Raw genomic sequence first — 5,604 nt, 5'->3', positions numbered from 1 at the left:
CCAAAGGAGAAAATGCTACTTAAACTTAGTGCCTCTCAAAGACTAAACAGTGGGAGTGTTTGTTAGTTGGGTAGAGCCGAATACTGAGTGGTCACAAACTGTAATGGCAGCTAAGGTTTGTGAGCTGCCCAGGAGTTCCAAGCTTGTGCCCAGCCTGACCTTCCTTAATGTAGCCATCTGTTCCTAAGTCCTGCAAGATGCAGCTCACAAGCTCCCAGGGGATGTCCACTTGTACTCTGCTTAGGCATCTCCTGCACACTAACTGACTAAAGCTCCTTGCATAGCCATTAGGCCTCTGGAGACAAGCAAGCTTTCCCAGGCTTTTGTACATCCAGGGTTATAGTTCCTAAGCTCCTGAGACAGCATAGCCCTATCCCAGCTCTGGACTGACTGCAGAGCACCTGCATGCCTGCCCTCCTGGAACATATATTTGTCCCCAACTCCCCACTCCACCCAGTAGACAACATGCTACCAGCAACTACACAATGGACTGAGTGGCCTGGATTTAGTCAGGATCTGTAGACCACACAGCCCAAACCAAGGATGTAGGCTATGTTTTCACCCATACCAGCTCAGAATTCCAGCTTTGCAGGGAATGAGAACAGTGGTCTGGATGGTGGCAAGTAGAAAAACTCCATGCTACCCAAGTCCAAGTCTGAGGTCTCCCAAGCCCATAGTGCCTCTGGCCACACTGCTCTGAGTGGTCTTCACACATTTCAAATCCAACTGTTTCTGGGACATAAGCCCTGTTCACACTCTCATCATTCTGGGACCTTCTGAGTTCCAGAGATAATAAATGTTGCAGAACATGCCCAAGGCTTGACTTTGTGTGGCCCAGAGGCAATTCTGTCTTCACACATTGGAGATATGTCCACATTTCTTTGGGATCCACATTAAAATAGGTGTGAAGGGAGATGGGACTAAGCCCAGCAGAGACTCAGGTCTGAGCAGGTGCCCAACAGCAGTTTCCAGACTCTTGCCCAAGTAAAGAAACTGAGTCATAGCCTCAAGGTAGAATTAAAAAACCCTCACAGGCAGCCCCTTAGTTCCAAAAGATCTTCCATAAGCTGGATAAAACCAAACATCAAGACCATGCCTGGGAAGAGGTTCTGAGCATCCAGGGAGATAGCCACTGTGACCAGGAGTCTCCAGTGAAGTCCATGGAATACGGCTGCTTCCCCAGAAAAAAACCTAGGTATTCTCTGCACGGTCAGTGTTGGGGGTGGGGAGACCAGACACAAGGCATCACACTTTTTTTTTTTTGGTTTCTTTTCTTTTATTATTGGTATCAGCTGGACTATTTAGGGCCTTAAACATCATGCACTGGACAGGAAAGGAAGAACGAGAAAAAGGACACAAGAGAAGCAGGAGTAGCGGCAAGATTCTGTAATAAAAATTGTAATTCATTCAATAGGTTATGTTTTGGCATTATGAAATCAAACACCCCTTCCCACCCTCCAAAGTTGCAGTCTAAGTGAGAGGGTCGCCCTGGGACCCAGCTAGGTGTTCTGCATTCCCTCACAGGCTGTGCCAGGCAGCGTGTGGGTGTAATTCTTGTGAATGGTCTCAACTTTTCACTTTCTTTAAATAATCTCCTTTGGTTCACTGAGGTGACATATTTGCCGTGGCAGGCCCCTTCCCAGCAATTGGGATCTGGGTTATCCATGACATGAATGAAGTCTCCTCTGCGAAAGCCCAGCCCGCCATCCTCCTGGAGGTCAAAGCCAAAGAGCGCCTGGATGTACGTCTGCTGCTATGGCACCTGTTCTATCCCCGTAGGAATATCTGCTGGTTCCTGGACACAGATGTTGATCTGTGGTAATCTACCAGCTCATTAAAAGAATTAAACTTCACCACCCACAGAAAACACTTCCCAGCTCCAGCTTGGAGCATCTTAAAGTGCTGCACATCATTTCCAAACCTGACAGACAGAGAGAAGTCTCCAGGAGCTCACTCACTCTCTCGGTTCAGGAAGGCCCTGTCATGCTGCTGTTTGCTAAGCATTTCTTCTGCCTTGGCTCTGGGGATTTTGCCAAAAAATACCAAGGATGTGGTTTCATTCTATGTAATTCTTGAGGATGAAGCCATCTTTCCATTTGAGTTCTGCCTTATACCAGTTCTAGTCACATTCCTCACTCAAAACCTTAAGGATGCCCCCCCCCCTTTGAAGCTCAGCTCATCAGCAGCAGTCACTTTGAAGTCATATTTGGCAATGGCTTCCATTCTGAGTGTCACTCATGACCTTCCTGTCCATCTCCCTCTCCATTCCTTTCTTCTGCCAACCCTCCACTCAAGATCTTCACCTTTTACAATTTGCTATTTCCATCTCCCACTCCCTGTCTTCATTTACCTGTGCAGCTGTGCAGCTTTGCAGCTCGTGGGCACCTCCCATCGGGGCTCCCATGGCATCCTGCTAACAGGATATGCAGGTACTATAGGCCTTGTACAACCAAGCAGGAGACAAGATCCCAAAGAACCAGTCCCCAAATCACCATGTTGTAGTCAGAGGGTGTGCATGGGCAACAAAGCATCCCAGGTAAAGGTGGCAAGGGTCTAGCAAGGGTAGAAAGCCAACAGGTCGGCTGACAAGGGAGTGTGCAGTTCATGTGTTGCCTCTGGGTACTATGTACACCTTCCCACACACCCTATTCCTGGCCCACAATCCACAGCTACCCTGAGAAATCTCTCTATATGACCAGCTCTTGAGTGTTGTGTCCACTTCCTTAACTGCCCCTTGACATGCATCTCAGACTACAGTCTAAGATATAGACTTAGTCTAAATGTGCAGAGTTCAACCCCAAATATACCTGGGAGTCTTAAGGCCAGTTAGAAACATGCCAGTTAGATACATGCCATTCACGTATTTCACGATAAACCATTGGTCTCCTCAGCTCTCATCACAGCCATACTCAGGCCCAGTGTGAAGGTTTGGAAAGTAAACTCTGGGAACAGGATCTCTAGCTGCTGTAGGCCCCATGCTTGAAGCTACCTTCCAGCCATTCCATCAAGTTTTCTCACCACCCCTACGGCCCACCAGGCCTCAATGTAGGCTCTCAGCACAGGTCCTGCCCCCAAGAAGGTTGTGGGCCATGGACCCCCAAGGCCTCCCTATATCCAAAAGAGCTCCCTTTTGTCCCCAGCGACAAGTGTCACCTGTGGATCTGCACAGAGACCTACCTATTCACATTTCCTAAGGGAAATGGACGTACAGAAGTTGAAATGACACACTACCCTGTATTCAATAGAACGAATGTTTCAGGCCAACTGTTCTGTCAGGCTTCAGTGTCACTGGACCTATGTCCATACCTCATGGCCAACAGAGACAACTCAGAGGCACACAACCTACTCCAACCTGCTGGGAAGTCACTTGCCCATCAATAGCGTAAAGCAGGTCAAGGCACAGATGTCCTTCCCCTCTCTGCATCCCAGCTTTCATTGTAAAATGATAAATTCATGCTTTGCCAGCCATGAAACATCAGCCCTAAACAATGACTGCCATACAGTGTTCACCCAAAAGGCTCCACAGAGGCCGTGTATTAAATATCAGGCAACACAGAGATGCTGTGCTCTCCCTGATGGCCAAAGCAGGAGTGGAAATTTGGCATTAAGGTAGTTACTCTCTGAGGCCCAAGGGCAGCCATGGTTACCACCACTATGGTTCTTCCCTGAACTCCACAGTGGCGCAGAGCTGGGGGGTTGGTTCAGCAAGTAAAATTGCATGTGAGTCTGATGACCTGAGTTAGATACCGCACAAAGTATCCTCCAATCTTCATGTATCATGGTAGCTCACACTCTCTCAAACACACCATAAGCAATTAAAGATTCTTTTTAATGTCTAAGAACTACAACCCAACTGAAACACTGTTCTATGCTTACTAGTGGTTGGAATTAAAGAAAGTGCATTTGCAACCTCAGGCTAAAAGTGGGCCACAGAAGGCACACACTAGCAGTGGAAACACAACTGTAAGAACAGCCAAAAGCAGTCAGGCAGTAGTGGCACATGGATTTAATTACAACACTTAGGAGGCAAAGGCAGGTGAATTTCTGAGTTCAAGGCCAGCCTGGTCTACAGAGTGAGTTCCAGGACAGCCAGGGCTACACACCTACACACACACACACACACACACACACACACACACACACGAACCTGTCTTGAAAAACAAAACAAACAAAACAACAACAAAAAAACCCAAACAGCCAAGAGCAGGAAATCTATTTTTTCCAAACGAAGACCCCCTTTCAGGGCCAGTTTGTGTTAGCTCCTCAAACTATTACATGAACACAATGCTTGTCTCAGGGGGTACTAGTGTTGCAGAAAACACACACACACACACACACACATACACACACAGATCCTGGACAAAAGACCAGCATCAGGACCTATCCCAAGTACAGGACACTCCCCATGGCCTCCAGAGCCCATAGAGATGGTTCCTTGAAGTTCTGTGAAGATCTTTATTTTTGTTTGGATGTGTGTACAGAGGCTACAAGAGGAAATCGGCTTTCCTGGAGCTGGGGTTGGAGTCAGACAAGTGGTTGTGAGCCATCCAACGTGGATCCTGGGACTTGAACTTGAATAGCAAGTGGTCGTAAGTGGCGAGTCATCTCTCCACCCTCCCTCAGAGATTCTTCAACACACTAGGCGGACAGGCAGATCCCGTCATGGTCTTTGTTATATGTGTGCTTGCACACACATGCCAGAGTCAGTGTCTAATGTCTTCTATCACTTTCCAGCTTATCTTGTTAACCCCCCAGGATCGAAACTCCACTTACCATCTCCAAATGCTGGAATTACAGCTGTGTGCTGCCATGCCTAGCTTTTTACATGGTGCTGGGATGTGAACTCAGGTCCTCTTGCTTGTACATCGAACACTCCAGCCGCTGAGCTCCTTTTCCATGTTGTTAGAGTCTTCTGGCTCAGCTCCAGCAGCGTGAGTGCCAAGGCTGTGGCTATGCCTATACCTCACCTATGCTGCAGCTTCTCAGACATGCTTAAACACACTCGAGAGCTAAATGCTTTTTACAGTAACCCTGAGCAGGGGTCACAGAAAGGGGACTAGATCATGAGCCAGCAAGATGAGTCAGAAGAGTGTGTGGTTTTTTAGGTCCTTGCTGCAGGAGCCTGATGAGCTGGGCTTGATCCCCGGGACCATGGTGGAAGGAAAGACCCAACTCCTGAGTAGGGCAGGTGTGATCCCCACGTTTGTGTTCTGGCACAAGGTACACATGAGTACATACACCTGTGAGTGTATACACACACACACACACCCTGCTCCACCTGTTGTGCCTGGGGGGAAAGCCTGCTACTTGAAATGTCACAGCCCCAAACCCAACTTGAGCTGGGCTCAGAGGATTCAGGTTTCCAAGTGAAGAAGTAGCCATGAAAGATGAGTGGTGGCACACGCCTTTAATCTCAGCGCTCAGGAGGCAGATTTCTGAGTTCAAGGGCAGCCTGGTTTACAGAGTGAGTTTTAGGACATCCAGGGCTACACAGAGAAATAGTATCTAGAAAGAAGTGGCAATGACACCCGCTCTGGGCAGAGGCAACGTGTACACGGCCTAGGGGATACATGTGATGTCCTTGCTGCCATGAAGTAACACAAG

General features: G+C 48.2%; 1 pseudogene; it reads right to left on the bottom strand.

The window, feature by feature from the left end:
- Positions 1–1,270: 1,270 nt before the first annotated feature.
- Positions 1,271–2,449, bottom strand: LOC115030402 (growth factor receptor-bound protein 2-like; annotated as a pseudogene).
- Positions 2,450–5,604: the final 3,155 nt, after the last annotated feature.

Source organism: Mus caroli, unplaced genomic scaffold (genome assembly GCF_978045245.1).
Source record: "Mus caroli unplaced genomic scaffold, Mus_caroli_1 scaffold_2, whole genome shotgun sequence".
Lineage (NCBI taxonomy): Eukaryota > Metazoa > Chordata > Mammalia > Rodentia > Muridae > Mus > Mus caroli.
This window is presented reverse-complemented; position numbering and strand designations above follow the sequence as displayed.